This window comes from Eptesicus fuscus, chromosome 16 (assembly GCF_027574615.1).
Source record: "Eptesicus fuscus isolate TK198812 chromosome 16, DD_ASM_mEF_20220401, whole genome shotgun sequence".
NCBI classification, from domain to species: Eukaryota; Metazoa; Chordata; class Mammalia; order Chiroptera; family Vespertilionidae; genus Eptesicus; species Eptesicus fuscus.
The window spans coordinates 6,339,032-6,351,144 of record NC_072488.1 but is presented as its reverse complement, the minus strand read 5'-3'; positions in this window follow the sequence as shown (position 1 = coordinate 6,351,144).

Sequence of the window (12,113 nt, the reverse complement as noted above, 5' to 3'; positions counted from 1 at the left end):
TCATAAGAGGTAGTGTGATAGAATGGGAAGAGCAAATTTAGGTGATCCAAGTTTGAGTTCTAACGTCACCATCTCCTGGCTGCACAATTTGGGTCGGGCACCACTTAGGACTCTCTGAACCCAACCTCATATCATAACACAGCAGTGATCCTCAAGCGGTGGCTGTGAGAACCACATGAGGAAACATGTGCAAGTCTCCTTGCAACAATACTAGTATTTATTGAGTGCCAACTGCGTGCAAAACAACATCTATGATTTCACTTCTAATCCATATAACATTTTCCCAGCAGGTACCAGCATCTCTGTATTCCAGAAATAGTTATATACCTAAGTCCCCTACCTCTGTTGGTTTCAACTTTTTACTTTAATAGGTGGGGGGTGGATTTTCCCCGGACTACATTGCGGCCACTCAGTCAGAGGATAGCACCTGCCCAGAAAGTGGCAAACCAGGATTTGAAGTCCAATGAGAATGTGTGTGAAAGTGCTCGGGAAATTTACAAAAGCACACCCGGTGGGAGATAACTATTATTACCATGATGTCATATAGCTGGTTCAGAAGAATCAGAATAGTCACTGAGCACGTTTTCCTGATTCTGAAGCCTCGTGGGATATCCAGGCTTCACTTACAGCACGTTACGGAGCATGGCAGGACAATAAAGTGATGGTGAGAAGCCCGAATCATATGAAATCACTCTTTCCCTCAGTCCTGGGAATAAAAGAGAAAAGGAAACTCAAGAACTGCTGGATCGTGCCAGAAATTCCATTTTGGAAGGAGGATGCTGCCTTCAAAGCGGCCGGTGCCTCCCACTTCTGTTTTGATATACAGCCCATCACCAACTTTGTTGAAATGATTTCTCATCCTATGCAACAACCTAAGGATCAGATCCCAACTACTTCTGGGGAAATGCCATATCTGTGAAGGCAAGTGAGAAAAGGACATTTCAATTTTAAGGCAGCATAAGCAAAAATATCATCTAAAGGGAGCCTGGAAGAAAAAGATAGAGGATAAAATATTATAAACGAACATTCCTGCTTCTTCAATGTCATAGAGGGAGAAGGAAAGAATTTGGGGCCAGATAAGGAACCCAAGCCAGAGATACTATATAGTATTTTACAGCCTGGGGTCACCGGGAGGGAGGTGGGGGGAGGTGAGGATGGAGGAGTGGAGCAAATGCTAGGCCAAGAAGTGTGGGGAAATGTGTGGAGTTGGTCCTTGGAGGCTGCAGGGTGAGAACAGGGAAAGAGAAATGGGGAGGTAGCCAGTGGAGGTGTTTGGGGTTGCCTGAGAATATCAGATTTCTTCCTGAGAACAATGGGTCCACATGTACAATGACAGACTCTAAATCAAGAAGAAACTAGAGGTATTAGGAGAGCCCAGAGGGAGATTGCTACCAGGAGTCTTCTCTCTTACTGCAAGATAGGTTTGCTATGTCAGGTTGTTTCATCCCTGGAATGAAATGCATTTGCAAACTCTGATGGTATAAAGCAAAAAAAAAAAAAAAAAGAAAAAAAAAGAAAAGAGAATAATTCTAAATTTGGGAATTGATTGAAAGCAAAATATGCAACTTTCAAGACTTGAGAAGTTGCTGTACCATTTATTCAGGAGTTGGTGAAAATTCCCAGAAGGGAACATGTGCTGGAGTTGGCTGTGATTAGCCAAGGCTGCGTGCACCGATCTCTGTAAGTGCAAGAGGAATTTGGAAAATTCCAGGAGAAAGCATAACGAGGCTACAAACTGGGATCAGGGGACTCCATCAGATTCACATCTTTCACTAAACATTCAAAGCATGGGAAAGCTTTTGAGTCTGTTTTTCTCATCTAGAGGAGAAAGCTGAATTGTAGTGTGATAGTTCTGCTTTTTGCTTGAGGGGAACACATAATTTCTTCTCTTTCTCTAGCTCCTATGCATCAGGATGCCTCTCCCAGTCCTTTGAGCAACAAATTCTAGGGTTTCTTTGTTGTTTACTTTCTAACCTTTTAACTCTTTAAACTGGATGATCTCCCAGAGGACCCAAAGAAAGATCCCTATTTCTTTTCTATTTCATATGCCCCAATAACACATTTCTTAAGCTGCTAGTTTAGATGTTAGCATCTTCAAAAACATCCATCCTGGAGTTATAGAAGTGGCTGATTCTCTGAGGACCACAATTATCCTATATAATAAAGAGGTAATATGCAAATTGACTGTCATGCCCTCGCACAAGATGGCCACCCCCATGTGATCAAAAGATGGCCACCCCCATGTAGTCACAAAATGGCCACGCCCATGTGGTCACAAGATGACCACGCCCATGACATCACAAGATGGCCTCCACAAGATGGCCAGCAGGGGAGGGCAGTTGGGGGTGACTGGGCTGGCAGGGAAGTGGTTAGGGGGTGATCAGGCTGACAGGCAGAAGTGGTTAGGGGCAATCAGGCAGGAAGGCAGGCAAGTGGTTGACAGCCCACAGTCCCAGATTGTGATAGGGATCCCAGATTGGAGAGGGTGCAGGCTGGGCTGAGGGACACTCCCCTCCCCCCAGTGTATGACTTTCGTGCACCGGGCCTCTAGTAAATATAAGATACTGATAATGCTAGCATTTATTGAGTGCAAGACATTGTTCTAAACACATTCCCACATTTCATCCTCACAACCATCTATGAGGTAGGTAGGGAGATTATTACCCATATTTTACAAAAGAAGAAACTGAAGCACAGAGATAGTAAATAATTTTCCCAAGTTCACACACCAACATTTGTACCCAAATACATCAGTGTGAGAACCAATCGTAGCAATCTCTATGGAATAACCTGTTGATTTCCAAGTGCAAAAGATGGTGCTCAGGACTGTGGAATATTGCCCTGGCCAATGTGGCTCAGTTGGTTGAGCATCATCCCATGCACCAAAAGATCACCAGTTCAATTCCTGTTCAGGGCACATGTCCAGGTTACAGGTTCGGTCCCTGGTTGGGGTGAGTACTAGAGGCAACTAATTGATGTTTCCCTATCACATAGATGTTTCTCTCTTTCTCTCCCTCAATCTTTCTTCCTCTCTCTCTAAAAAGATCAATAAAAACATATTTTAAAAATGTCCTCTGTACTACATAAGGAAAACATTCCTTGATTCCATCAGTATTTTCCTCCAAGCCTGCATGGTAATACATATTCATCCACATTAATCAATGGAACATTACTATACTTATCTGTATAAATATCTGTTTCTATGTCTAGTCTGTGTGCTACAGAGAACACTAACTATGTTTTATTATATATATATTTTTTTAATTTCAGTATTCTCAAAGTCTCATATAGGGCTGGGAACATGTAGGTACTCTATAAATTTTGTTAAAGGAATAAATTGAAGTCAAATTATTTTTCATTAGCATATACTAAATGGCTCTTATGAGCCACATCCTATACAAAACACTAAGAACAACAAACTGAACTGGTCACCATTCCTACCTTCAAGATGCTTTCAGTCAAATTGGAAAATCAGATGAATGAGTGGAAAATGTCAATAGCGAGTAGAAAGTCCTCTGACAGAGTAAATTATGTGGCATATAGAATATAAAGGAATAGCACAAACTATCCTGAGGCTGGCAATGGGCTTCCTGTAAAAGGATTTAAAGGGCCCTCTGGGGATTAGGTAGAGACAGCATGAGCATAGCAGAGAAAGTATGGGGTATCTGGGAACTTTCAAGTGTTTGGATGTTGATGTAGCATAGATTATAAGAAGTCCATTGGAAAAGAATACTAAGGATGGAAGCAGAGACCAGTTTTATAGAGTAATGAAGGTTAAAACTTTAATTTACTCCTCCCAAATCATGGGAGTTATTGATGAGTAGCAAGCAAGTGATAGAATGGTGCTACAAAGAGATTAGTTCCACTTTGGATGAGCCATCAAAAAGAAAGCTTGATGTTGGGAGAAAATGAAGGCCAAGGGGCTTTCAGGAGGTTAGGGGACAGGCAAAGAAGCCCAGAGCTCAACTGGAGGATGTGAGAGGCAAAAGAGCAGAAGGCAGCACAGAGGGCGAAGAAGAGCAGCCCTGGAGGCAGGCCCAGCTGTGCTCAGATCTGGCTCTTCCATGGAGTGCCCACGTGACCTTGAGCAACCTACGTAAATGCTGAGTGCCCTCGTTTCTCTTTCTATACCCTAGAAACAGAATCACTGATCTTGGAAGAATGAGGTGAGGATTCAATGTAAGGTTTCATCTCTATCATTACTAACACCTACTGTCCCATTCAAAATGCTCTTTGCATGGTGTGGAACCCTTGCCTCATCGGCATATCTTCCAACATGCCTGTTGTCACTCCACCCAAGTCCACTCATTGCTTCCACTGAACTTGGGATTCTGACTTCAAGCAGCCTGCTGCCAATCAACTGGATGAACTGGACAGCCATCAACCATAAGAGCAAGAAAATCTCAAAAGAATCAGTCCTATTAAATTGCTGCTCCTTAAGAGAAACACTTTTTTTTTTAAAGTTATCATTTCTTCCTTTTTTTTTTAATTGACTTTTTACAGAGAGGAAGGGAGAGGGAGAGAGAGTTAGAAACATCGATGAGAGAGAAACATCAATCAGCTGCCTCCTGCACATCCCCTACTGAGGATATGCCTGCAACCAAGGTACATGCCCTTGACCGGAATTGAACCTGGGACCCTTCAGTCCACAGGTTGACGCTCTATCCACTGAGCCAAACCGGTTATAGCAAGAGAAACACTTTTATTCAATCCATACGTTCTCTTCACTTACCCCAGACCCACATAGTATATATTTCTTTTTCTTTTTTTAATGGCTTTGTTTCAATCACTCTAAAGATAACAAGCAAATTGAGTAGCCTATTAGGTCTAATAAAATAATTGAATCAATATCCCCTCCCCTGGTAACTGACCTTTAGCCCACTTCACAACCAACATTCCCTTTTGCTTAGATGACATTCCACTTGCTAAGACCATTATCCTTCCCCTCTGGACCTTCCCAGGATCCGGGCCAGCCCAGAGAATTTCTCTGCCCAGAAAAAGCCCGCCTAAAGTCCTTTAAAATCTCTGACTCCCTGTCCCCGAGTGCTGGGGACATTTTGGAGCCTAGCCCATTTGGTATCCAGATGACCTAATAAATGTATAATCCCTTACCACTTTGGCCTCGTGTGTTCCTCCTTTGGTGACACTAACAGCCCTGCTGTTTCCTCACCTTGGATGATGGGTAAATCTTTCTCAGGTCACACAATCACCTGCATTCACCTCTGTGCACATGGTACACCAATGGGCCCTCCTTGGTGGCCCCCAGGTTTAGAGACCTGTAAGGAAAAAAGGCTCCACTTCTCACCAACCTTCCCAGGAAGGTAATCGTGACTTCCGGGGGATGATGCCTGTGTGCCAATAACGTATTTTTAGGAACACTAAAATTTTAAATTCCTGTAATTTTCATGTGTCATGAAAGATGAGACTTCTTTTGATTTTTTTCAGCCATCGAAAATGTAAATACTAGCATAGTTCACAGGCCATACACAAATGGATAGGGCCCACGGGCCACTGTTTACTTACCCTGGCTCTTGATCAGCTTCACAATTTCACCTCAGTCATGAGGATGCGGTACACAATTTGCAGGGCCCATTGCAAAATGAAAATGTGCATGTTCAAAAATCATTAAGAATTTCAAGACAGCTAGAGCAGAACAGCAAACTAAGTATACAAATTGACTGTCTACAGCTTGACTGGTGTGGGCATCAGCGAGTCCTTCTAGCACCAAGTTTTTATTTTAAATCTGTACCGCTAGAGCCTACAGTTCTGCCCTATAGCAGGTGTTCGAACCAAAGTTAATGGAGTGAACATAGAATAAGAAAGTGACTGCAGTTGAAAGCATTGTGTATTTTGTTTCCCAGATCACATAGAAAGAATGATGGGCTTATGTCATCTAATGTTGTAATTCCTTGGAAACCCACGCGGGCATCTAGAGCTATGCATTTCTGGAATTCGCTTGTTTAAGTAGGCGTGATTTGTCCTTGCAGCAGCATGAAGCACTCTTCCTCCAGCCTCATCTCTTCCTTCTCGCACCTAGTGCCTCACTGCTGGCAGAATAAGCCACTTCAGCTTCAAATGAACAAATGGTCTTCCTCCTGGGCTTCTCCTGCAGAGACGCCCATCGCCTCCACCGGGATAAGCCTTGGCTTCCTTCTCAGCTTTGCTTATTTGTCATCTTGTTCAGGAAGCCTGTTCTCTCACCCTGCTCCCTCCTGGCTGGATGGGGTGCCCTCTCTGCACCTCACAACCTCCTGTCCCTATGTCATCCTCTCCTTAGGCAGAGCGCTACTGAGGAAGGAGTGTGACTTTGTTTTCTCTCGCCTGCTCCAGCAAACCTGGGCTAGCTCCTTGGAAGCAGGAACCCTAAGGGACTCATCTCTGTCTCTTAAGCACTTGTCACATAATAGGTGCTCAGTAAATGTGGGACAAATCAATGAGTGAATGCGTGTGATTGCAAAGCCACCTGGTACATGTGATCAGACCAGATCTTTGAAAGGCTAATTTCCCTTGGGCAGTAACAACCAGGACAAACAGCCAGAAGCCTTCCACTCAGGAATGGCAGCATACAAAGCTGCTGGCAAGGAACTTGGCCGTGTGAATGCTGAAGGCGGCTGTGGCCACCCAGTGGTCACTGCTACAGTTCTCAGCAAAGCCTCAGCAAGTCGGAGGAACTGCTCTGCTTTTGTATGCCTCTGTTTTCATCACTGCCTCATTCATTCAGCAAATACTTATTAGGTTCCAAGCACTATTCGAGCACGAGGATATGGCACTGAACAAAAGCACATCCTTTCTCCTTAAGCTCACTCTCTAGCCATGAAAACAGACAATAAGCAAAAAGCAAATAAGCACACGATGTCTGTCAGCTGATATAAGGGCCATGAAGTACAAAGAAAGCACAGGCAGGGACCTGGTAGGGACAGTCCAACTGAGGGTGATCAGGGAAGGCTGCTCCGAGTAGGTGACAATTGAGCAGAGACTTAAAAAAATGCAGGAGTGGGTTAGTAGCAGGACCCCCGGCAGAGGGCAGGAGGGCAGGGCTCTGGGGCAGCAGGATCTCCTGGCAGAGGGGAGGGGGACAGGGCTCTGGGGCAGCAAGACCCCCTGGCAGAGGGGAGGGAGACAGGGCTCTGGGGCAGCAGGACTCCCTGGCAGAGGGCAGGAGGACAGGGCTCTGGGGCAGAGAACAACAGCAAGTGGTCAGTGGGGTTGGAGAGCAGGAGGAAGGGATGCAGAGAGTGACAGGGAAGAGGTCAGAATCCCATCTGGGCTCAAAGACCATGATGAGGTCTTTGCTCTTAATTTATTTAATTCTGTTATTTTACTTTTAAAAATAATAATGGTAAGTGTAGATCTAGAGAACCTCCTGTATCCAGACAGCTCTTCACGATTTTTAATCTCTGAATGTACCAATATGAGCTAAATAAAAGAAAATATCGAATTTTTACCGACACTTCTCTGGAGAACCTCTCAGCTAAGAATTCACAGAAAAATTTGTCAAGTACCTTCGAACAGCATCCATAATACAGCTCATTACCCATAGAGCATCTGCATGAGGGCAGACCACAGCCTTCAAAACCTATTTCCATGAAATATGCTTAGGTATCAATGGGACTATTCTAACTGTGACCAGCATTGAGGAAGCCTTCTAGAAAAATCTTGTAGTACATTGTTATTGCCTGAAATAGACTAGCATTCATATTACTCACTTCATATTTAAGCAATTCGGTATTCATGTTAATCCTGCTGAGGGTCCAATCTCTGTTTCACTGTGTTGTCACAAAAACGGAAAGAAATCATTTTGTAAATCACAGAGCACATCTCACTCTGCAAAGCTGAAGACCTGGGTTCAAATCCCAGCTCTATGAATTCCTTGCTTTGTATTCAAATGTCAAAACCTTTCTTCTTTAGTTGTGTCATCTGTAGAATGGACATACTAATAATAGCACACACTTCCCTGGGTGATACACATGTTTAGTATTATTGTTTATAATAATCTATAATAGTAAAAGTGTAATATGCTAATTAGACCAGATGGCAGAACAGCAGAACAACTGTCCAGACTGCCTTCTGGATGAAGCCAGGGCTGCGAGGGCCGAGGCAGCTGCACTGGCCGCGAGCCAAGCCCCTTGCACGAATTTTGTGCATCAGGCCTCTAGTAATATATAACTGTACATTGAATTCTAAAACATATTCTTATTTGTCATTTATTTTCAAATTGAAATTCCATTTTAACCACTTTCCAATTTTGGAACCCCAAATCAATATAATGATCAATTTCTCTAGGAGACTGTTTCTCTACCCATGCAGGAATGATTTGGGAATGAATGAAATCTAAGTACTCATAAGTCAACAACTGTAGAATTTCACTGGTCAATCAAGGCATCTCTATCCCCTGTAGACCATACGATTGGGGATTAGGGGTGGATGGAGAGTTTACACTGCTCCTGCATATCCATATGTCCCATGTACTCATAGAGAGCTTGAAAGAAGATTCTTCTATAAAAATACACTCTGAAAATTTATTTTAACCCATATATAGCAACCTCAGTAAATGTTGTGAAGACAATCCTCTTTGACTTTCTGCTGAGAATTTCTGAACCTTCAAGGAAACATTAAGGGTACTTCTCAAAAGTCTAACACTGACAAACTTATTTGGTCCCGGAGTCCCAGAACTGATGCATATAGTAGGTACACAAGAACTCTGTCAGATGGAATTAAGAATAAATTATTTTAGTCTTCATGACAACTCCACATTAATTTTAAATGCTAGAGCTGATATCTGAACTGAGTTGATGACCCAAACCCGTGCCCATTCCAAGGTACCATATTTCCTTCCAAAAATACCTCCCCTATATTTAGCACTTTATCATTTACAAGACACTGCTATTCTCTTCTACTCCTGTTTAACCTTAGGGACAACCTGCTCAGAGAACTTTTGCCATTGTCACCCCCATATTTTGGATGAGGAAACAGGCTCAGAAAGGCAAAGTACTTCCTCCAGCATCACCCAGCGAGCAGAGGACGGAGTCTGGACTGGGCCCCAGGACTGCCTTTTGCCTTTCCCATGTTAGAAGCCTGTTTATCTTCACTTACCATCTGTGCTCCTGAAGGGTGTGACTTTATCTTATTCATCTTCATATCTTCAATGCCTAACATAGTCTGTGATTCATGGTGGATATCACATAAATGGTATAATTCATTTTCCCACCTCACAAGATAACTAAATCATGAAACATTAACGTGTGCAAGAATGACATAAAGGCAATCAGTATGAGGTTCATTGGCCAGGCTCAAAACCTGGCTGTATTCTAGTTCATAGATTCCACCCTGCATAAGCTCTTCTCCTTAACTCCAAGCTTATTATTTATATAAGACAAAACACATAACGGAGGACATGATTTTCCAATCCCCCAAATACTCAAATCTTATATAAATCTCCCTACTAATGCCAAAGTGATTTTCTTTCAGGTTGCACATGGAGCACCTACTTCCTTTTTTAAAACTACACACCAATAAATCTACATTGTTCTTAAATCATGCCACACCCTCATTGAAGAAGCATGACGCATTCTTCAAACATTAGGATGGCGGTAAGGGGTGAAATGTTTGTATAATTTTCCATTTTCGACAACTGCCATAGAGTTTGTGGGAAACATGATTAATAGCACAAAAATTGCTTCTATCTTTGGCTAACTAGTGCCCGGCAATGAATCAACTCATCACAGCTGAAGATAACGTGTACTCTTAGTGTGTTCAAATTTCTTAAAGATGACATGATTGCAAGGGGAAACATTCCAGATCATGAAATATTTACACAGCAATGAAAACAGTTAAGACACAAAAGGCAAATAGAGACAGCATTGTTCCGGACAGAAAAACAGACACGACAAATGTGTGCTGACAGACAAACAGATATTGGGCCCTTCATAAAAGCCCCAGGACATCTCTCAAGACAAGCAAGTCTCTCAGACAAGCGAGTCTTCTCGTGACTGATTCAGAGCCCTTTCCTACTTCTGAGATGCAGCAGCCAAATGATAGCTGCTTAGATTTGGATTATAGGAAAAGAGCTAAAGTGAGCAACAGCTGCTCTGGGCATCTGCCAAGTGTCATTTAATGCATTTCTCTCAGTCTTTCTCTATCTCCCTCTCTCTCTGTAATCCTCTCTCCCCACTTCCACTCTGTCTCCTCACCTCCCTTCCACATCCTCCTCTTCCTCCTCCTCTGTCACCTCCTCCTCTTCTTCCTTTTGCTCCCCCTCCTCCTCCTTCTCTTTTCTTTCTCTCTCTTTTTTTATGTTTACTTTTTATTTATATATTTTTTATTGTTGAGAATACTACAGATGTCTTCCATCCCCTCCCCTTTAATCCCCTCTGTCCAACCCCTTCCCACCCACCCCAGGTCTTCACCACCCTATTGTTTATCTCTATTATCTCCACCTCTATCTCTCTTTCACCCTCTGTCTCTGTCTTTTTCTTTTTAGGTTTTTTCTGAACTTGTGACTTTAATGACTGAGGAGTGAAAAATCATATCCACAGAATATTTATGGATTCTTTTAAAATACTATCAAGCATAGAAGGAATCAATGGTCAAATGCATGCCAGTTTCTACAGTACATATCCATCATTACATTTGAACAATGTATTGTTACAGTGTCTAATCAACTTAGACTCTGGGAACTGGTTCCAAGGTTCCACATGGAACTAATTTTAAAAATGTACATTGACCCAACTTCCCCTTCAGTGCATCCTCCCTTCTTTCTAGATTCTGCTATCACTGGGCTAAAATAATCAAATCACTAGCCTATATAATAAAGAGTTAATATGCAAAATGACCATCACTCCAACACACAAGATGGCCATGCCCATGTGGTCAAAGATGGCTGCCCCCATGCGGACACAAGATGGCCACCACAAGATGGGCAGCAGGGGAGGGCAGTTGGGAGGGACCAGGCCTGAATGGAGGGCAGTTGGGGGCAACCAGGCCTGCAGGGGAGGACAGTTTGGGGGGACCCAGGTCTTCAGGGGAGGGTAGTTGTGGGGGACCAGGCCTGCAGGGGAGGGCAGTTGTGGGGGACCAGGCCTGCAGGGGAGGGCAGTTCAGGGGAACCAGGTCTTGCAAGGGAGGGCAGTTAGGAGCAACCAGGCTGGCAAGGGAGGGCAGTTAGGGGTGACTGGGCCAGCAGGGGAGGGCAGTTGGGGGCAACCAGGCCTACAGGGGAGGACAGTTAGGGGTGACCAGGCTGGCAAGGGAGGACAGTTAGGGGTGACTGGGCCAGCAGGGGAGGGCAGTTAGGGGAAACCAGGCCTGCAGGGGAGGGCAGTTAGGGGTGACCAGGCTGACAGGGCAGGGCAGTTAAGGGCAATCGGGCTGGCAGGGGAGCAGTTAAGCGTTGATCAGGCTGGCAGGGGAGTGATTAGGGGGTGATCAGGCTAGCAGACAGAAGCGGCTAGGGGCAATCAGGCAGGCAGGCAGGCAGTCAAGCAGTTGGGAGCCAGCAGTCCTGGATTGTGAGAGGAATGTCCGACTGCCCATTTAGGCCCGATCCTGGTGGGCAGTCGGACATTCCTCGAGGGGTCCCAGATTGGAGAGGGTGCAGACTGGGCTGAGGGACATACACACATAAACCCCGGTGCATGAATTTTGTGCACCGGGCCTCTAGTTTTGTAATAATAATCCTAATTTCTCACCAACACAAGTTAATATAAGTAAACAGAAACATAATGTATAAACATTTCTGGAAGCTGTTATTTGTATGAAATACATCCCAGGAGATACTGGATTTTCTTTGGTATAAAATGAGCTGTGGAATTCACTACTTAAAAAAAAAATCCAACTTGAAATAGCATAGCCTACATTTCTAGGATGACAGGTATCATTTGCCCTGAATTCAATAAGGATGGATTATTTAATATTTCTCCCACTACTTTATGATTCTTAATAAGAGAAAAATTCACTACTATATTTAATTATTCACAAAAAAGAAAAAATAAGAGTGTTTTTCTTATTTAAAAGAAATATATTTTTATTGATTTTAGAGAGAGGAAGGGGAGAAGGATAGAGAGATAGAAGCATCAATTAGGGAGAAGTTGATTGCCTGCCTTCTGCATGCTCCC